Source organism: Macrobrachium nipponense, chromosome 30 (assembly GCF_015104395.2).
Source record: "Macrobrachium nipponense isolate FS-2020 chromosome 30, ASM1510439v2, whole genome shotgun sequence".
NCBI classification, from domain to species: Eukaryota; Metazoa; Arthropoda; class Malacostraca; order Decapoda; family Palaemonidae; genus Macrobrachium; species Macrobrachium nipponense.
The window spans coordinates 8,319,304-8,342,625 of NC_087218.1; the positions used below are offsets into that span (position 1 = coordinate 8,319,304).

At 35.1% G+C, this 23,322-nt stretch overlaps 1 protein-coding gene and 2 long non-coding RNA genes across 7 annotated transcripts in view; 1 reads left to right on the forward strand and 2 right to left on the reverse strand.

Moving 5' to 3' along the window:
* LOC135202253 (uncharacterized) overlaps positions 1 to 23,322 on the reverse strand; it is a 1,045,919-nt gene that overhangs the window by 698,876 nt on the left and 323,721 nt on the right. For all 5 annotated transcript variants that reach the window (XM_064231542.1, XM_064231547.1, XM_064231544.1 and 2 more), the window contains one exon: positions 11,103 to 11,176. The gene's annotated coding sequence lies outside the window, so the exon portion shown is untranslated. The remainder of the gene's footprint in view (positions 1 to 11,102; positions 11,177 to 23,322) is intronic.
* Positions 1 to 23,322, forward strand: part of LOC135202254 (uncharacterized) — a 113,810-nt gene that overhangs the window by 46,413 nt on the left and 44,075 nt on the right. Inside the window, exon 3 of the long non-coding RNA XR_010311697.1 lies at positions 4,152 to 4,194. This is a non-coding gene — a long non-coding RNA (uncharacterized LOC135202254). The remainder of the gene's footprint in view (positions 1 to 4,151; positions 4,195 to 23,322) is intronic.
* LOC135202006 (uncharacterized) lies at positions 16,685 to 17,770 on the reverse strand. Its single transcript, XR_010311636.1, has 3 exons — positions 17,639 to 17,770; positions 17,422 to 17,492; positions 16,685 to 16,812 (listed from the first exon to the last, which is right to left on the reverse strand). It is a non-coding gene; the product is annotated as an uncharacterized LOC135202006 (long non-coding RNA).

Sequence of the window (23,322 nt, forward strand, 5' to 3'; positions counted from 1 at the left end):
TCCAATCAGTTGCGTCGTGCTCTTCATCTGATTACTAAAACGGCAAAGGATCCATCAGAACAATTCTCACCATTTCTTAACTCGATTGCAGCCATGATGATGATGATGATGATGATGATGAGGAGGAGGAGGAGGAGATTTATTCTCCCTCTTCCTTCTTCTTCTTCTTCTTCTAAGAACGTCACGTGCATAATGAACTTTACTCCACACGGAAGGCGTTAATACGCCAGTGAAGCAATGACACGCCCGCCAGGCATACATCAACTTTAAGAGAATATTAATGCGTTCTGTTCTTCTTCCTCCTCTCTCCACTCCTCACCAACTTGCTCCTCATCTCTCTGCCCTCTCTATTCTCCTAGATTTTCTTTCCTCCTTCCGCACTCTACTTCTACCTTGTCTTCCTTCTACACTTCGGAAGTTTCTCATGTGAACCTTCTCCGCCTTCTCTTCCGTGTTCCTACTGCTACTCCAATTTCACCTTTTCCTACTCCTTCTCCTCCTCCTCCTCCTCCTCCACACACTACTGGACTTGCTCTAGGTTTCTGTTCTGCAGCTGAATTTTCCCAATACGTTGCTTCCCTTACGTTTCTTCCCGAGTTGATTCTTCCCATTTCTTCCAATTTTGACTAATTTTCCCGAGTTTTATCCAATTCCTAATGACCTGGCAATGACCTTTGGTATAATTGTAAAAAAACGTAGCTCGCAATTTTCTCTTTTCCTTAAAATTGTTCGACTGGTTTAGGGTTATTAATAAACCTATGTGAACAAATATACCCCTTGCAAATTAATTGTGAACAAATATACCCCTTGCAAATTAATTGTGAACAAACATACCCCTTGCAAATTAAATGATTAGATGATTATATGGAATCGAGAAAACCAATAGGAAATGAATGACTGTTTTGACATTCGGTGATATTACAGAGTTATAAGTTCACGAATTATAACCCATTAAAAACAAAACTTTATTGATGAATTTGATAAGAAATGATAAATATTTCTAAAATAGATGGGAAATTAACAGACCATGTTCAAAATTTGCCATATGATGGGCATTACGATATTGTAAAACTGTCATCATTTTCAATTAATTAAATAAACCAAAGCTACAAAAAATAAATAAATAAATAAATATACAAAGTAAAAAAATTGAACGTTCAAGTCGAAAATTGAAGTATAAAGGAGGCAAGTAAGAAATCAACTACCACATATTGCATTACGTAGAGCTGAAATTGTACAAATCTATTTCCAATTCTTAGTTTTTATGAATTCGTGCCTTTGTTCTAATAACGGATAATCCTGCTGTTTATACGTCATAAACAGAGGAACTGCAGCGCTCACAGACGACCAAGGAAACGAATGTCAATTGACAATATCAATAAAGCGAGGGCCAAAAGGCAGAGACCGTAAACAAGGTTGTATTCTAATCCCATACGCAAGGAAATTGATTCATGCTCGAATGACATGAACTGCAGTAACACGAGTAGCGATCAGAGTAACCCTATTACATCAAAAGCCGTGTATGTATGTGTGTGCGTACTAGAATAAAAATGAATTTCATTGCAGACAACAACGTCTTTTATACATACTGCTCCTTCGGACAGTGTCCATCGTAGAAAACGATAGGGCACAGGCCGTAAAAGACCTCGTATACTCTAACGCCATACGTAAGGCATTTGATTCATGATCGAATGACATGAACTGCGGTAACTTGAGACGTGTCATGGGCATTTCATACCAGTCGATGATTGGATTTTCTCCTTAGCCATGTGTGCGAGACATAAACGGATTTCATAGTATAAAAAAAAGCCCACACACACACACACACACACGGTGTCATTTACACGTAATGTTATTTCTGAGTATGCTGAGCCCATAAAAACTGTTTCTTTATGGGTTTAACATTTTAAGCGTACTTTTTACCCAATGTTTTCTTTGAGCAAATTGAGATGGAGCTACTTTCAATATTGCAAATAGATTATGAGACATGAAGAAAATTATTGCCGATGTTAAATAATAAACAACAACATAAGCCACTATAATCAAAGTTTACATCCTGTAAATATCGTCTATGTGAGATAGTAATATTAATCCCAAGAGACAGCCTCACACTTCCTAGAAAGTAATAATAATAATAATAATAATAATAATAATAATAATAATAATAATAATAATAATAATAATAATAATAATAATCCAGTAAATATAAAAAAATGAATACTGACAAGTCATTTACTGTACTTGAGCCTTAGTAACAACAGAAGTATTAATGCAACAATATAAAGAAATATGAAATTATAACGGTGAATTTTTTTAAAAATACCAGAGCCTAAAAAGCTGTCGGACCTACCAACCAATCACTACTTACGCCCATTCCATTTGGGTTAAACGCCTGTAAAAAACCCTGGCCCGGCCATGAGGCCAAGTTTTCTGTTACGCAACCGATGAGTAACTTTACATGATTTAATCAATTAATTAATTATTTATTTTATTATTTTCTAATAAGAAGAGAATGGGACAGCCCTTGCCATCGAACGGCTGACTGCTCTCTGATGTTAAATACTGTTAATATTATGTTAATATTCGTCAGTCTGTTGATTTGTCTTCATTTGTTCATTTAAGTTGGTTGGAGCAGACCTGACGTTCACAACAGACCTCTTGTCCCCAATGAAGTACAGCCCTGAGACTCACGCAAGACCTCTCATTCCATATAATACCTTTGGCTTAACACTAGCTAAATTTTAACCACCAATCACCCCCAATTATTTGTTCTTCATTCACTTAGTTCTGCTTTCTTCACATTTTCCCATTCCCCAATTGGGCATTCTGTTCTGCAAAGCATGTTTGGTTAGCTGAAGACTCTCAAGGATAGTTACATACGAATGTTTACGAGTTTTAATGTAACTATAAACACGAGGACGGAGATTTTTCACATTCTGTAAGGAAATGTTATTACTAAGGCAATTTCAAATGGTGGAATTCTTGCAATCAAAGGTAATGCGGGGTATTTGTGATGAAACACGATGATTTCGTGGCATGGCCGAATATGAACTGAAAGTGGGTTTTCGTAACACGCAATTTAATCCCATTCAACCCCTAAAAGGCAGTCGTCGATTTTACAAATTGCTTCGTCAAATCTTACGAGTTAAATAAAGAAAACATAGCATTGGATCCGTAATAAATCTTCAGCTGAGTTTCAACATTGCTCTACGAACTTGATCCGTGTTTGGACAGTGTTCTCCTCATACGATACATTTAATTTCAAAAGATATTCGAAGACATACTCCCCAAAACTTACGTAATTCATACTCATATTTTAAGACGAAATATCATCAATACTATTATTGTTCAAAATGTGCAACCGTACAAGGAGAGCTAACTAAAAAGTCACTAAGTATAGGGGCAAACCTACACAGAAGAGAAAACGACAAAAGTACAAACTTCCACAGAACAGAAAATCTTTGTGAAAAAAAAAAAAAAACTAATTGGAAAAATATAAACATGAAGCCTGAGTAAGACGGTGTCAGACGAAGTGTTTTAAGTATATTAAGATTTCACAGCCAAACTTTATATTATTCTGTATCTTAATCATTATCCTGCATTTTTCTGTAATCTTTAAATAGAGCAATATTATCAATTTTTCATCCTTGGTGCAAAACATTCCAGTATTTATCGATTATTAAAAAATTAACAAGCACTTATCTGAAACTGGTGAAAAAATAATCAACATTTTTCTCTAAACTGCCTAAAATCTCATTCTTAATTGGTGCAAAATTATCCATTGTTTTCCATAAATTTGGGGAAATCTTAAATTGGTACAATATCATCCAGTGCTTTTCATAAGTTGATGGAAAATGATCGAATATTTTTCACCATGCCCAGCAAAATTATCAAATATTCCTAGCACGGTGCAAAACAATGCAATACGTGTCTCGCGTCTGTGCAAAATTACCCAGTACTTTTCTTAAATTGGCACAAAATTGAAGCCGCGTATTTCCACGAGGATGATGTCATTCCAGAACGAGGCAAATGTGACTGCAATTCTGCGACAAATACACGTTGCCAAGCTTCGGTGGGGAAATCATAAAGATGCCAAGAAACACCGCCTCTGGTCACGGAATAAAACTAATCATTTCTCTCTTACTTTGCAGATATGCCATGGGAATCAGCTGAACACGAAAAAGCAGATCACAGGTAAGACTTATTATTACAAGTCTAAAAACCTTTTCCGCGATTTTGTACTTGTTGACACACACGAGCACGTAATGTTGATGCATATATATATATATAAATTATATATATATATATATATATATATATATATATATATATATATATATTACATATATGCATATATATATATATATATATATATATATATATATGTATATATATATATATATATATATATATATATATATATATATATATATATATATATATATATATATGTATATATATATATATATATATATATATATATATATATATATATATATACAGTGTATGTGTATATGTAATCTAATTCACTAAGATATGGAACGTGTTGTATGTATAAATAAGTAATTCAGTCTATATATATAGAGTATATAATATATATATATGATATATATACCCATAGATATATAGCATACATATATATGATAGAATATATTAAATATATATATATATATATATTTATATATATATACACCACACAAACATATATGCATATATATATATAATATATATATATATATATATATATATATATATATATATATATATATAATTATATATATAAATATATATATATATATATATATATATATATATATTTACAGACACACATACACACACACACACACACACACACACACACATATATATATATATATATATATATATATATATATATATATATATATATATATATAAAGGTTTTTTTGCCACGAAGGAAAAAATGAAAAAGCGAGATAGCCAAGTACTTTCGGTCCTGTTCGGACCCTTTACTGAGTTTGCGTCAGTAAATGGTCCGAACAGGACCGAAAGTACTTGGCTATCTCGCTTTTTAAATTTTCCTTCGTGGCAAAAAAACTTTATTTATACATAGCATCACGTTTTATATACTCGTGATCAAGTTATTCATATAGTATATATATATATATATATATATATAATATATATATATATATATATATGGGGGGGGGGTATAGGGGGGGGGGGGGAGAATTATGTACTTTCCCCTTCAACTTCGCCCCTACACGATAACCAATTCTCAATATTCCTAACTACACAGATGCAGTTTTTCATTTGTCATTCTATTTCCTACAGTCCCCCCCCTCTCCCCCCCAGCATACACCCGGTGCCATAAGCATCACATACTCACTATTATTATCGACTCTTCTCCTACTCCTCGTTTTGGCACGGGCTCTTCCTTCATCCTATACTCTGTCTGTCCGTATATTCAACGGCTGCCTGACTGTCTCTTGCTAACTCTTCTTCGAAAATCATTCACTTGGAAAATATTACCCAGTGACAACTATCGTGAACATAACAGTTGCGGGAGTAATGATAATAACAATGAAAGGAAATATTAATAATAAATAAAAAAAAAAAAAAACCAATAAGGATGCGAAAACATTCGGGAATGGAAAGCGGACACGGGAACATCCGATACGAAACATGGGGTAGGAGGAGGAGGAGGAGGAGGAAGTGTGTGTGTGTGTGTGTGTGTGTGTGTGTGTGTGTGGACAAGAGGGCCATTTTGGACCGAAAACATGGCACGGTCATGTGGAAGCGGAGCCATCGAGACATTCGCGACGAGCCATTTAGTTTTATTATTTTCTTTATACGCTGATATTAGAGCGAATCCGAGAGATAATTCGGTCGTTGTGACGGCGCAAATATCCCCCCCGGGCGCATATTACCGTCCTCGATTTGCATGGCGTTTTATAAATAAAAACCTCACTCTCTCTCTCTCTCTCTCTTCTCTCTCTCTCGCGAGCGAGCGTCCCGACGGATAGAATGGAAACATTCAGGCGAATTTATTGGAATGTAGCGGACTTCTTTTTTTGTCCCTTTATTGCCGAATTCAGCGGAATAGCGCGCGAGAGAGCGAAATGGCCCAGTTCGAAACGGTGCTTACAGAGCCCCCAAATCGCCAGCTGGTACACAAACTCCATCGGATGAATAAATATATAAAGCATTTATACCGTACGGATCATGGAAGAGAATGTTTTATATTCGACATTAAGTGATGAGGTTATTGTAAGTTAGCACGATTATTTTGTTTGTGCTTTTATTTATTTATTTTTTTTGGCGTCGCACAAAGATGCGTTCGTTAAGGAAATCAGACCTATGGATACATCCGGGATAAACATGGTAGAGAGATAATGTTTGCAGAAGAAGAAGAAGAAGAGGAAGAAGAGGAAAAAGGAGATCAAAGACCCACATTATCTCGTGATTTTAAGCTTCGTTTTCCACTTTTGGAATCGTGACTCACTCCAAAGGTAGCCTTAAGATCCTCGTCCTTCTGTTTCTCTCTCTCTCTCTCTCTAACGTATGTGGGGTAAATAAGCTCTACGGGTTTATCATACCCCATTTCATCTACTCGAGACCATTGAAATGTATTATTGAAAATGGTTTTCTTTCCAGTGATTATTAATTCTGTATCAAGGTTTGTGATTAGGTTTAGTGCAGGGTGTATTTAGGTTTAGCAAAGGGTGTGTTAAGGTTTAGCAGAAGGTGTGTTAAGGTTTAGCAGAAGGTGTGTTAAGGTTTAGCAGAAGGTGTGTTAAGGTTTAGCAGGGGGATGTGTTTAGGTTTTAGTGGGGGTGTGTTTAGCTTTTTGGAAGGAGGTGTGTTTAGGAGGATTTGTGTGCTTGGGTATTTTTGTTTAGCTTTAGTGGGGGGGGGGGGGGGGGGAGAGGAGGAAGAGTTTAGGTAGAATGAGGGTGCATTTGGGTTTGGTGGGAGGTGTGTTCAGATTTTGTGGTTGGTATGTGTTTAGGTTTAGTGGGTATGTGTTTAGGTTTAGAGAAACGAACAATCACACACACAATACATGCATACATACATATACGAAAGAAAAGGAAGAGGATGATGAGGGAGGTCAATTCACCAGTCCGAAGGATTGTGGGGGAAAGGAAGGTTTGGGGGGGGTTTGAAGGGATGGAGGTAGGGACTTGACGAGCCAACTTCGACAAATATAATTAACTTTGATGATATACTCTAAGAAGTACTAGGACGTGCCCTTTTGCCAGCGGGTTGTAAGACCTGTAAGATTACAAAGTCTGACGGAGGATGAGAGAGAGAGAGAGAAAGAGAATTTGAAAAGGCTTAGGTGTTTGTAATTTCGTCACATTTTACGCTGGGACTTGTGATTAAAGTGGATGTACCACGAGATATTTAATTTTTTGGAGTAGTTTGGTTATATTATATATATATATATATATATATATATATATATATATAATATATATATACTATATATATATACTATCATATACTGCTAAGCTAGATCAATTAGTTTTCGTATGTAAATAACAGATAAAATGGTATTTCATTCATGTTTGGTCACATGAATGAAATTTTATTCGTCTTAAAAACTAGTGCTTAAAATTAAAAGGATAATACCTTTACATACTGATTTTCATCTGTTTAAAAACTCGACAAAAGACATTCTCTCTCTCTCTCTCTCTCTCTCTCTCTCTCTCTCTCTCTAAAGAGCTGCAAACAAATTAATAATGTTGCCTTTCTTCCAATCCCTATATAGATGAATTTCATAAGGCAGCAATACTCAAGAATAGCACTGCAATCAGCTGCTGCAAAACCAAACGCAGAATCCCGCATTAGTAGTTACTATGTCATTCAAAAAAAAAAAATGGGGAGTATTTGTTATGAAAATTAAACGACGATGGAGAGAGAGAGAGAGAGAGAGAGAGAGAGAGAGAGAGAGAGAGAGAGAGAGAGAAACCCATAGTATAGATTTCACTGCTTCATTCTATGGAAATTTATTAATAGGTAGTATATATGACTTCGACAGTGAACGAAATAGAGATACTTAAGAATAATGTAAAATATATAATTCACAATTTATTTCCAAAATAGAGAGATACTTAAATTCAAAATATATAATTCATAATTTATTTACGAAATAGAGATATACACAAGAATTTATCTAAAATATATAATTCACAATTCATTTACGAAATAGATATATTTAAGAATTTATTCAAAATATATAGTTCACAATTTATTTACGAAATAGAGAGATACTCAAGAATTTATAAAAATATATAATTCACAATTCACTTAGAAATGTTATTAACAATTTATTTTTAATACATAATTCACACAGACGCACATGGTTTAGTAGAGGCTAATTTAAAGAAGTATTTGTTTACAAAGCTTTTAGAGAGAGAGAGAGAGAGAGAGAGAGAGAGAGAGAGAGAGAGAGAGAGAGTCACATACGTATGTGTTACAAGCCTCTGAGAGAGAGAGAGAGAGAGAGAGAGAGAGACTCGGCATTTGCACTATCTCATAATCTCAAAAGTCAATCATAATTACGAGGATGTCTTACCATTCGAGAACAATGCCTAAACGCTCCACGTCCGCTTTGATAACGGCACAGAAACAACCGACGAGCGGAAAGAAAGGCTCCCACCAACCACCAGGAACAAAAGAAGATGAACATAGAAAAAAAAAATAGAAAGAGAGAAATTGAAAAGAATAGAATCCGGATTCGTGAGAATGGTTAGAAGAGGAGGAGGAGGAGGAGGAGGAGATGATAAAGAAGAAGGAGATTAATAAGAGGAAAAACGGGTCTTTGAAGGAGGTCTAAAGAGAACTGTCTACACATGGAGAGAGAGAGAGAGAGAGAGAGAGAGAGAGAGAGAGAGAGAGAGAGAGAGAGAGAGAGAATGAAATTTTCCGAGTTTGATCTCTAGGAAAACAGAGGGTCGAAATTAAAAACGGATTTCCTTTAGTGGTTGAAAATTACTCAAAGAATGCAATGTAATAAACTAAGTTCAAATGAAGAATGCAATGCAATGCACTAAGTCCAAACGAAGAATGCAATGTATAACACTAAGTTCAAATGAAGAATGCAATGTAATAAGTTCAAACGAAGAATGCAATGAAATGCAGTAAGTTCAAACGAAGAATGCAATGCAATGCACTACGTTCAAACGAAGAATGCAATGCAATGCACTAAGCTCAAACGCTAACTGTACAATGACTCACAATGATGAGTAATATTTGTAGTTTAAGGGTAAGTAAACTGACTTCATACAAATATGTAGAAATGCATTAAAATTATATAAGCACGTCGAAAAGAACAAATGCACAACACGCATACATATTCACATACACATTAGTGAGAGTGTGAAAGCCGAAATGTTGGAATGAAAACATAGAACAATAGATTACAAAAAAAAAAATCATCATCCACTTATGACACAAATGCCAGACTTCTGCTTCTCTCGGCGACAACAACCAACTGCCTGTTTTGCGTGCAGCAATTCTTGGAAAATGCATTCAGCATCAGGTTGCAACCATCCCCACCCCCACCACCACCAGCTAAGGCAATCAAGAAAACAGTTCTCAGAACCATAAGATTACTATAGTTTTGTGCGAGTCTACCATCAGCAGACAAGTCTATATACATAAGTTCGCTTTCCCTGAAATGGATGACTAAAACCTTCAATGCCAATGGACAAATGTACCAAAGTGTACATTACTACAATTTTACGTAAAAATCCTTTGAAGTCAACACACAATTATACCAGTTGCAATAAGCATACGATCGTATCTGTCGCAATCAACATACAATTGTGCTAGTTGCAATTACCATACATTTGTAAGTTGCAATCAACATGCAATTGTACCAGTTGCAATCAACATACAATTGTACCAGTTGTAATTACCATACATTTGTAAGTTGCAATCAACATACAATTGTAACAGTTGCAATCAACAGTTTATTGTATTAGTTGTAATCAACAGATTATTATATGAGTTACAAACAGCAGACAATTGTACCACTGTCTCCACAGCCAGAACTGGAGTCATAAACAGAGTTACCTTTGTTTCCAATGTCAAAAATGAGTTGTACGTAGCCTATGATATCTATCAATGTTATCACTTCCATATCGAGATGCATAAAACCATTACCATCAGCAGATAAACGTACTAGTCTCAACTGGTAAAACTTGACAAGTGAAGTACTATTTACCACCAGTCCCTTCAGACCCTTGACTGAATCCATAAATCCTCCGATATATAACGAATCTGTCTCCACTGACAAAGTTGGATATACGGAATGGAACGAGTCCCAAGAGTCATTAGACCCAACCCACTTACTCTGCCAATATGGAATCAATGAACCGTCACTGTTTCCCGATAAAACTTTCAGTACCTTTTCCAGAAAAAAATAAAAAAAACACTTCGATTACACATCGACTACTGTGTTACACACGGTGCACCTGTAATTTCTCTGTAATTTCAACCGTACTACATTATTACATATTTATTTGAAAAGAGGGATCACGTCATAGATGCCATGAATGGTCTCATTTTGAAAGAATGTTTTCTATACAAGGATTATTGGGTCGTTTTGTACCTGTTCATTATGTATCTATACAATATTACCTGGGGCTCTTAGCATTTGCTTTCAAATCTGTTACATGACGTTTATTAAAAAAAAAAAAAGTGTGGGGGAGGGGACACAAAAGGGTGAGATTCACTGAAATGGCGTTTTGTCATGAAATACGTGAATGGCGCAAACTATTGGTGTTGTGATTTTATGCAGTAAATCCAGGCGGCTGCATTTTCATCTAATACTACCGTGAGAATGGCTACTGATACAAGCAAGAGGAAAAAACCCAACCATTGAAAATAATACAATAATAACACTACTAACATCACTACATTTAAAACAGCAACACTCGAACAAGACGTGTTAATAATACTGAAAGATAGATGCGGAACTCTATGATTTTGGGGGAAGCCCAGGGCTGCTGGAGTCCAAGTCTATACAACCAGTGTATAGGAAATTGCGTCCCAAGTGAGATTAGGTTAGGTTATGAAAACTTAACTATAAAGAACTCATGTAATCTTACTTTTACTAATGACTTCTACGACGTCTGTACCTCGTAACTACAGCCTCAGCCTGGGGATGAAGCAGCCCATCATCCTATGACCGGGAGAAGTAGAATAAATTAAACGATTTATATACTGAATAATCGAACTAAAGCTGAAATAAAAGACATTGTTGTTAGGCCATAAATTACTTCACTATAATATGCTAGGATAACTGTCTTATTTAGCAATTCCACAAATCAAATACTAGAATAAATCAGTATTGTATCATGTAATATTGAATCACAATAATTTTTGGTCAATCTGAGTTAAACCCTTCCCTGAGTGTACATATGGTTTATTCTACTACCCAGTATGTCCCAGATTTCTGCCGAGTGTCATTCACACGCTTGCGTCTGATGTCTCATAATCTGAAGGTGGAGACAGGTAGATGGAGCAGAATCCCGACCTATGCAAGAACTTGCCACTGTGATAATAGTAGTGTACAATCAGAAAGTCATGTACTTATTTCTTGTCCCTTATCTGGCGTTTGCCGTACAAGATTTAATAGGTTGAACTTTGCAAGTGTGGCTAATTTGATGGATGTGGAGCCTGATTTAGTTGCTGATTTATGTAGGTATATTCATGATGTACTGGGATTATATCAGTGAAGTGTTCACCTACCATTTATAGGTTTAATGTTTTGTTTTGGACAAAATATATATATGGTGTGTGTACATATGTATGTGTGTAAAACTATGTTTTGTTCTCAATGATTTTTGTAACTAAAATAATGTACTCTTGTATAAATTTATGTAAGTACATAACGTATTGTATGTTTTGTCAATAAATTAACTAACTAACTATAATTATCTATGGAAATTATTTGCAACTGGAACGAGAAGAGAAAGCACAAGATAGCAACATATACGTTGAGCGAGCTAAATGACAATAATTTTATTTTTTATTCCAATTAAAAATATGAAACGGCAGAGTACGCTACTGTATTTGATCTAATTCTTAGATTTAACACGGCTGAAGTTTCTTTAATGAAAAAACATTAAAGCATTTCCATCTTATCTTTACTTTTTCCCTGCCTTTTGCTATTGTTTCTCATTATATCTTTCTGTGGCCGTATCCACTGAACAGAAAAGTATTACGTCTTACCATATGTTCTGGTTTTCAGGATGGATAGATAGACAGATAGAGAAGCACACAGAAAGATAGACAAATAGACAGACAGACGAATTTTGGTGATAAAAACCTACCAAAAGGTTGTGCTTAGTTAAAAAAAAATTACTCGCAGTGACAGATTACATAATGATAGATTTACTACTCATTATTAAGAAAACTGAACACAAACTTTATTGCAAATTTACTGATATTTTCTTTAAATTATAATCATAATATTATTCACTGCAACTCTGATTTTCCCGCAGCCTAACATACTGGTAACCTTAAATGTCTTAGTCATTTTGGAATAAAGAATCCTAATCTAGAATACTCAGAAGTACTAGTAGAACCTTTACCTTGACCTGATAATTGTAGGTTTCATGTTGTTACCTACCCTAACTAGAACTACATTTCTGAGTTCCCCTAGTAATGACATAAAAATACCTCAAAAATTTATATATCTCTACAAAAATCTTGGAATTCCTAGATTTTCATATACTTGCAACAGAACCCTTATGATAGCCAATTTCTGTCAGATCTATTTACATAGTTCTAGCATTTCAAACAGCTCTGAAATCGCTGATGTACCCATGGTTTCACATGAATATGTGTGAGTGTGTATGTGTGTGAGATATGCATTAACATGTATGATACAGTAAAACCCAAGATGCAAGAATTTTGTCATTTACACAAGCAAAAAAAATTAAACTATCTTTATGAGTATAACAATAATGCCAGGCCAACCAAAAGGGAAATGTACTAAAGGAAAAATATTTTTATGTATTCAAAGTATGTGAATACGATACAGCTTGTAAATTTAATAATAATAATAACAATAATAATAATAATCCTTTATTGTTAAAAATTTCCAGTGACAACTCATTTACAACTGGTGCTACTGTTTAAATTACACGTTACTTTTTAGACTTTAATCAAAACAATTACACATTTAAATTTATAATTAAACAGGTGAAAATGCAGAATGTAGAAAAGTTACCAAAATACTATTCAGGTTTCATCCAGTAATGAGTGTAACTAATAATAATATAAAAAGAGTGAATGTCCAGTTGGTATCATAAAAAATACGAAAAATTAATTTTCTCATTTTTATTATTCAAAACGAGCACTCAATATTTACCTTAATGAAATGGCTGAATGAATTTCTAAACCAACTAATCAGACTACAAGGAGAAATTTAAAACTCCAGGTGTCAACCTTCGAATATACTATATATAGAGAGTTCAATCCACTAGCAATAGCATATTTTGTTTTTATAAAAGACTGTCTGCTCAGGAGCAGTTAAATTTTTTGTGTTACACGAGAGTCAATAATCGCTTCATGCTAATTAATTATGTTTATATGTAACCTGCGTCATGTAAGTGTGTCGTTGAAGAGTAAACTTAAACCCATGAAAATAAAAACGAAATGATCACTTTTCATGTTGCTGCACTGAGATATGATAATAATTAACCAATATAGCTCCTCTTATCAATATAATTATATATATATATATAACATATATATATATATATATATATATTACATATGACATAAATATGTAATATGTATAATATATGGATAAATACATTATATTAATAAGAGATATACTGTTAATTAGTATCATTATATATATATATATATATATAATATTAGTATATATATATATATATATATATAATAATATATAGTATATATATATATATATATAAAATATATATATGTATATATGCACACTCCCATGTAATAAACACCAAATGTCGAACAAAACGAAAAAAAGTGGTACGTACCAAATGAAAAATAAATAGTGTACTAAACGAAAAATAAATATGCCTAAAAGATAAACTAAAAGCGTACAGTATATCATCATATAACCCTAATTATCCTCATTAACACTCTCCGACGTTAGCCGGCAGTTACCCAACTCATTTTTGGAAAAAAACAACCTATATAATATTTGGATAGGACGGCCAAGATCCTCTGGGCTGTATGATAGCATTTTCCATCCGCGTTATTCGCCAACTCGCTTCGAGATACGGCAAGAGATTGTCGCCGTGGAGATGGAGCAAGCCTTGCGTATCTTGTTTTAGATTATAAGATAAACTTAATAACGTTACAGGATCATTATTCCCTTCTTTGGACGCCGTGTCTCCGCTCGCAAGGGAGAGACACTCGTCCTACTTCGGTATGAGCGGTGCCATTTTGTGTGGCGTGTGCTGAGATTGGTGCCATATCTAAATCTCTCTATTTGTACCTGTATTTTTTTTTTTTTTTTGTTATGTAGGTTTGCGCGTGTGAACATGCTTGCTATCTGGTTATGAATGCATTGTCTGTGCCACTGAGTGTATGAAAATGCTTCCCGTTTGAACATTTCTTTCCTTAGGATCAACTTGGTGTGTGTTCAACGCTATGTGGGTAAGGATTTCTTGAGAATACGTACGTGTGTGTATGTGTTCATGCGAATGTACTTCATCATTCAGCGCTGTAAATGAAATTGACAGTAACAAAGTATGAACGGTGGAACAGAAGGACAACCTTAGTTTCACGATGAATTAATAGTCAGGAAGGGGACGGAAGGGAAGATACGGAACTTAAGATGGAAGAGAAGAGAATACGAACGCAGTTACAGTAAAAGGAATGAAATCGGTTGCAGCTTGGGGCCGGAGGCTTTCCCTTCAAACCTCAACTATCCTAGAATGATCCATATTTTAATCACTCTCTTGGTTGAGTCATCAAAAATCAAGTCACTATAAGAAGGAAACCTTAGAAAACTCTCTGGAATTCAACCCTGGATTAAAAGCCGTTAAAATATACTTGGAGCTTTCAAAGTAAACTGACGATACACACACAGACAAAAGCGCGCATGTAGTATACAATGAGCATTCAGTCAGTAACAATATGTTAGCGTTTTCATTCAATTGAACCGTATCTGCTAGTTGTCTTACTCGTCATAATTCTAGTGTCCTGTTACTCAATGATCAAAACCCTTTTACGTAGTCACCCTCCCGTAACCACGACATACCTCAAATTAGAGAATTATGATAGCTGGCTTGTCGATACCAAAACCTTGAACTAGTCTAATTCGCCATCACAAATCTTAACAATTGAAAACCCTTATACGTAGTCACCCTCCCGTAACTACGACATACCTCAAACTAGAGAATTATGATAGCTGGCTTGTTGATATACCTAAACCTTGAACTAGTTGAATTCGCTATCATAAATCTCAACTATTGGATTTACCCAAGCACGATTCTATCCATACTACAACCAAAATTTCATTACGTTATTCGTTCTGCTTTATAACTTTCATTTTCGTATTTCAACGGTAATGACAACATCCAGGAATTACTTCCTCGGTATGATAGGTGAAAATTACTGCCGATGGGTAAATTCACTGGGTATATAGGAAAAGTCCCTTAAGCTAGTTTGTACCACCATAACTATTCAACTCAATAACTCAAAAAAATTTAAAACTACATAAAAATAACATTACGTTCATATATACATTCAATACATATTCAATATTCCGGTATGACGACAATACCCTTTTTAGCGAAATTGGCTTCATTCAAATATTTAAACTAAAAATACCTTAATATTACCTCATTTCATGGCACAAGGAATCAAAACTTTTTCTGATGAAAATAGCAGCAACTAATATTAAATTATCGGCTTTCAGGTGTTGAAGATAGCCATGTTAAATCATTCCAAACATTTTCCACGTAATGAGACCATTTCCCAATGTGGTATGATGATTACTACAACATTACATCACTTAGTTTTGCCTTAGTATTTACCTAGCTTATGCATAAAGCAGTCAAAATTAAGTAATTTTACCAATGCTCAACTGCACTATGGTATAAATTAGGGAATAAAGTCATTCTTAACACTGAACTTAATTGTACTGAATAACACTACAACCTTACATTTAGATAGGTTTCGAAATCAACCCTGAATACTTAACCCCTTGCTCATACATAATGGTAAAGGTTTCCAAATCAACCCTGAATACCTATTACTCACCTTGCTCATACATAATAGTAAAATGTTTAAGTCACTCTTATTACCAATGGGAACTTCACGAAACAGTATAAATTAAGAACTTACTTTTCAGTTTTAGCCAAACCTTAGTCACTTATATGCCATTTTAATGAATTTTTTTTAGCTACTGTTAATGTACAATTTTTCACATAACCTTGCATTGCAACCCATATTCTGAGACGTTATTTTTAGGTACCTAAAGTTCAGTGGAAAACAGTCATTCTCATTAAACCTTGGAACTGAAAGACTAAATAAAATGCAGTTATGGTTTAGGAAAAGAGCGTAAATTATTTGAATGGTTAGACTTCAAGAATTAATTACTTTATTTTAATGGTTAGCGTTTCGAGACTTCATACATAAGTTTTTCCAACGACATCAGCTTCCAAATCGCCTTTCAGGTTTTCAAAGCTGGGGAACAATATCACGAGATCTCGAATATCTCAAATCTTTTGCCAAGTTTCCCCATTTACTACTGGTACTTGGACAGGATATTCGAGTATGCTGACCAAAAGGGAGTACGCACTTCCTTCCTAAGACCTGCAAGATAACATGACATCTGTAACAATTGCGTCGTCAAAGATTCCCAACTAGTTAAAAAAGCACTTAACTTTCTAGCTAACAACCTATCCAAAATTTAAACTTTGGATATGAATGATGCCACAGCTTTTTTAATAATTAATTTTTTTTCTTACAGCACAGCAAGAAAGCTAAAATCTTGTAAACTATAATTTTAAGCAAAGTTTAGAATATTCTAGAGATAAATATGAATGCCACAGCTTTCTTTGTTACAAAAGAATATTAATTTTTTGCTTACATCATGGCAAGAAAGTTAAATGAAAAGCCATAAATGCTTTAATCTTAGAAGAAAATTGCTCTACAGAAAATAAATTTCAATTCAAACTCAAAATTATGCAAAACTATAATTATGAAACCCTACCTAAGCTAATAAACAACGCACTAAACTAAAGTTTGGTTTGATTGGTTTAGTTTAGGGATTTAGGATAGGATTTAGGAATGCAAGCCCTCTTCTGACATACGGCATTTTGCCGTATGCCAAAAGAGACCCCCTCCCCCACCAGGGGCGAGGATTAGCTTGCTTTTTAAGAGGTTTTTAAAGTGAACATTAAGAATAAGAATGACACTCACCGGGTACACTGGTATACTATACCAAACTTCTTTCGATAGCTTCGTTGAAGTCGACATCAGCAAAAAAACCTCTGAAATTTCCAAATTACAATAACCATTCAAACCGATTAATTATGGTCGATATAAACCCATAACTCATTACAATTAACAGTATGTGGCATTTTATAAGAGGCTCGTAAATATATATCAAAACACAAGAATATAAGAAGACACCTACCCTTGTACATACGTAGCTCGACACTCGGCGCCACGTAGAAACGTAGCTCGACACTCGGCGCCACGTAGAAACGTAGCTCGATACTCCCATGTAGAAACGTAGCTCAACAGGCCGAAACTAGGCGCCTCGTAGAAACACAGTAAAAAGTCAAAACATCGTCGCGCGAACAAAGGACTCAGCTGTAAGTCTGCAATTCTCACCGCCGGTCCCTTAACTTGTCGGAAAACCGTCCTATTCGTTGTAACGAAAACTCAAGTTCCCAGCCAAGGACGATCATAGCCACACACTTTTCCTCACCATCCTCTTTCAAGTGGGTACTTGACAGCTGCTGATACCAGTATCCCTGCGTCAAGACTATTCGGCGCTCAATTCGAATGTTAAGTCTCGCTTCTCATGCTTTACAAAATTTGTCCCTTATGTTAGTAATGTATTTCCTTTTTAAGGAAATAATTCGTTATATACTTTTGAAAAAAAATATACATCACATATGTAACTAGTTCCTCGTTGGACGAGTGGTTTTCGCGCTCGCCTACCAATCCGGTGGTCCGAAGTTTGATTCTCGGCTCTGCCAATGCGGAATCAAGAGGAATTTATTTCTTGATAGAAATTTATTTCTCGATATAACGTGGTTCGGATCCCACAATAAACTGTAGGTCCCGTTGCTAGGTAACTAACTGGCTCCTAGCCAGGTAAAAATATCTAATCCTTCGGGCCAGCCCTAGGAGAAATGTTAATCAGCTCAGTGGTCTGTTAAAACTAAGATAAACTTAACTTTAACATATGTTACTTGGAAAAATGAATGAAAGGAGTTGACCAAGCGCTTTCGTGTATTTTTCACACATCGTCAGGGTCAAGTGATACAAAAAAATACATATTTGTTACATTGGAACCTCTGTGGCAGCAGTACATGAAAACAATATCGCGCTACTATCTAAAAACTGTCTAAAAATGTTATTTGCACAAAGACATACTTGAGCAAAATTGTGTACACGCATATTCACACATGTATCCCCTCGCGCTGTGCAAAATTTCTAAATCCGTTAAAAAAGCTATTTCATTACAACCTTTCGAAAGAAAGGGACCAAAGCTGGCCCTGAGATAAATGTTTAAACCTGATGAGTAGTCATTCGCGAAGGACAATGCTTGAGAAAAAAATTCCCATTGAAAAAAGAGTGAAATACATTAACTTTCAAGATTAATTACGAATTAGCCAAATCGACTTAGTCAAATTTCCATTGGGGACCAAAATGAAAGAAAATATTTAATCTCAAGAATGTTAAAGATTTCGGGGAATCCCGACGTGATTAAAAGAACGCACGGACCATAATTAGCATATTATTTAAGTGGATTTTTTACCCTCCTCTGCTCGCGCGGAAGCCTACGAGTTTGGTGGGGGGCTGGAGGAGCTTCGGAAAGGAATCTCAAGGTATGGAAATACATCTGGGGCTGGAATGGGAAGACATCTAGGGTTATCCCGACCTGGAATGACAAGCCGGCCAGAATGACTTCTCAAACTGGAATGGAAAGACATCTCAGGCTGGAAAGGATTCTGCAGCTAGAGTAGAAAGACATCCAGGCTGGAAAGACTTCTCCAGTTAGAATAGAAAGACATCCAGGCTAGAAAGACTTCTCCAGTTAGAGTAGAAAGACACCCAGGCTGGAAAGACTTCTCCAGTTAGAGTAGAAAAGACATCAGGCTGAAGACTTCTCAGTTAGAGTAGAAAGAAAGACATCCAGGCTGGAAAGACTTCATCCAGTTAGAGTAGAAAGACAGGTCCAGGCTGATAAGACTTCTCCAGTTAGAGTAGAAGACATCCAGGTCTGGAAAGACTTCTCCAGTTAGAGTAGAAAGACATCCAGGCTGGAAAGACTTCTCCAGTTAAGAGTAGAAAGACATCCAGGCTGGAAAGATTTCTCCAGTTAGAGTAGAAAGACATCCAGGCTGGAAAGACTTCTCCAGTTAGAGTAGAAAGACATCCAGGCTGGAAAGATTTCTCCAGTTAGAGTAGAAAGACATCCAGGCTGGAAAGACTTCTCCAGTTAGAGTAGAAAGACATCCAGGCTGGAAAGACTTCTACCACCAGGCGGGAAATTTTAGAGTAGAGCATCCAGGCTGGAAAGACTTCTCCAGTTGAGTAGTAGGAAAGGAACATTCTAACTAGGAGGAGACTTCTCCAGGCTGGAGATTTTAGTAGAAAGTACATCCAGGCTGGAAAGACTTCTCCGCAGGTTAAGAGTTAGAAAGACATGACATCTGGTGGAAAGACTTCTCCAACTAGAGTGGAGAGACATCTCAGGCTAGACAGGCTCAAGGTGAAATGGAAGGACATGCGAGACTGAAAATACATCTCATGCCAGATAGAAGTCTCAAGCTGAATGGAATTTTGAATGGAATAAAATTCCAGGCTGCAATTGAAAGTCAACTCAAATGGAAAGAATCCTTGTGCCAGGAATAGGAAGATATGTCAGTCTGGAAGTCTAAATGCATTCCAGTCTGGAACAGAAAATACCTCAAGACTATTACATGGAGTGAAATGTTAAGGAATAGTAACAATCATCTGAGTCTACTGAAATAGATTAACTTACTTATTTTTTGGATGAAGATTGTATATTGTGGATTTATAAGTGAGGCTGTAAGTGAGTCCATAGTACTTTTAATGGACGCGTAAGCTGTAACATTACTGGTATGTTAATATGTATTTACGTCAGACCAATATTTAAGAAGCTATAAAAAAAAAGGGATATAGACTATTGAAGTAAATATAAACACATGACAAATACTAACAAAGAGTGATAAACAGTTAAATAATCGTAGTAAAATACTTCCAGAACTATTATTAAAAAGCTTCACAAACGCTAGCAAAAACAAAACAAAAATCACCAGAAACTCTGTTTAAAAAAAAAAAAAAAAATTGCAAACATCAGCTTCATCAGGATTTTATCAGTAGGGAATGAAAGAATGAAAACGTTTGAATGGAGGACAACCATCTTTGCAATTGCAGACATCTCTGGGAAAAATATCGACCAATCAGCCAAGATTAAAGAAAACAGATAAAAAGAAAAGATGTCGTCGATAAAGAGAACAGAGGCAGAGAATTTAGCCTGACCCCTTTCCCCCCCTACCCCCACCCCGCCAAAATCATCCAGCCAAGACCTGGAATGTCCCTCCCAGACGACCTCCTAAGCCCCACTCCTCAACCACACCAGACACAGACACGCACACACACACACACACACACACACATACACAGCCTCTAAAAAGGGTTTTTCAATATCAAAGAAGAAAACGAATATTGATGCGTCCTAGGGACTCGGAGAAGCGATTCCAATCTTTTTTCTTTTTTTCCCTTGATGAAAAAGTTTGCCAAGAAACCAACGCTAATGATATCGCGCGATGCGCGTCCGTGTGCTCATGTGCGTACGTGTGCGTAAACAAGAGTACGTTTGTGTATGTATATAATATGAAGAGAGACATTGATTATGTGCATTTATGCAATCATTTTTTATGCACTTGCAAGTTACTGGAAGTGAAATCGTTTTTAGTTATTAAAAGTTACGTGCATCATTTGTAAACATTAATAAAAGCGGCACCGAATTTGAACTGTAACGAGTATATAATGTATTCCAAATGGATTTTTCGTATGCCTGACGGTGTCTACAAAACGCCACCTCCTCCCCACCCCCCAACATCCCCCCGCCCCAAAATCCCCTTTCCAGTCTCAATTACTCTTCGGGCGATCAATAAGAAGATGAAGATCAGTTTCCATTTTTTTTTTTTTTTTTTTTTTTTTTTTTTTTTTTTTTGCAAAAAAATCCCCAAGTTCAACCCTTTACATCACTCTCTCTCTCTCTCTCTCTCTCTCTCTCTCTCTCTCTCTCTCTGAGTGCTATAATCATATTCTTATTTCTTATACTCCTTCTCCTTTTCGTGATTGGGTGAATGTAATACACATACAGACACACAGATGTATATACATATAAATTTATATATAAATATATATTGTCGTAAATTATCATAACAAAATTAGCGTTGCATTTATTTCAAAGGTTATGGTGCTATGATTATTTGAATATTCACATTTTTACTATCTGTCATTTGTTATTCACTTATATTTTCATACCATGTTTTTGGTTTTTTTCTCATTCGGGTATTTCTTGCTAAAAAAGCTCGCTTTAAAGCTAATGGATTATATATTTTGTATACATATATATATATATATATATATATAATATATATATATATATATACAAAATATAGCACGTAGCACAAACACACACACATATCTATCTATCTATATATATATATATATATATATATATATATAAATATATATCAAATATATAAATATATGTAATGAATATATATATATATATATATATATATATATATATATATATACATAGATATATGCCATACTATTTCATTTTGTTACTTGCATTTGCTTTGCACATTCAAATACGTGTATTTGCGTCATAATGGTATCTTCTATCTGTCAATTACTGTATAACTTTTAGGACTTACTTAATTTGATGTTAACAAACATTACGTCAATATTCATCATTTTGTTAGAAATTTCATCTCCTAAGTTTATTATTATTATTATTAATAATATCATTCACCACCATGGAAACCTAAAAAGCCATGAACTTCAAAGCAGAAAAACAAAAACAGGGAATAAAATTATAAGTAAAAAAAACAACAGATAACAAAAGGATTAATATACAAAAATCATAACATAAACCGTTAAAACCAAATGCCACGTAAGAGGCCAATCGTGTAATGACAAATAACGATGCCAAAACTAACTTATCCATAGGATATTAAAAACTGGCGTCACGATTCTAATGGTCACCGATGCCGGGGATACGACAGTATTACATTTCCTGTCTTTAAGATGAATCATTTCACGAAATAATGGCAAGTCTTCGTTACCAGCGATGGTTTTAATTGTTAAGTATTTCAGAATACAAGCAAATACATTTTTTTTTGTACAATACAAAGCAAGTTTTTATTTGGCAATTCTAAACAAAATATACCTTTCGATTTCTTATTGCAAATCCCCGTTTTAATATGAATTTTTGTATGAATGTGAATGGATACAATTACATTAAGTAAGAAATTTGTGAAGGCTTTGTCGGAAGAGATGTGAAAAGCTATAACACACACAAAAACAAAACTTGAAACATAAATACTAAGGAAAAAAAGAACGGGCGACAAAAATTAAATTGCATCCAGACGGATATGGCAACACCGTCCTCCCGACCAATCAGTTTACGGGATGAGATGACAGCTAACCTTTTTCCTATCCAATTTCTGAGGGGAAACTAATAATTTCGTAAAGAATAATTCAATCTTACAAACACTGACGAAAGGAACTGTCATTTATATTCTTCTGTGTTTTACTTTAGCCAATTTAAGAGAACGAGAATAAGTTATACCGTTATTCTATCTTTTTTGGGGATATTTTTTCAATATTCTTTTTAATCGGTTTCCTCTTCAAGTTAGGAAATAACAATATCATATCTCCCGTTCTCAATTTGGCGCAGAAATGAAAATCCCCCAGCTGGAAAATGTCTCATTTTGATGGGGACCGGGATGTGTGTAGATGATGGGGCGGTGAGGGGAAGGCCGGCACGGTGGGGAAGGGGGGTTAGGAGACACTGGGGGGGAAGAGTGTTCGAGA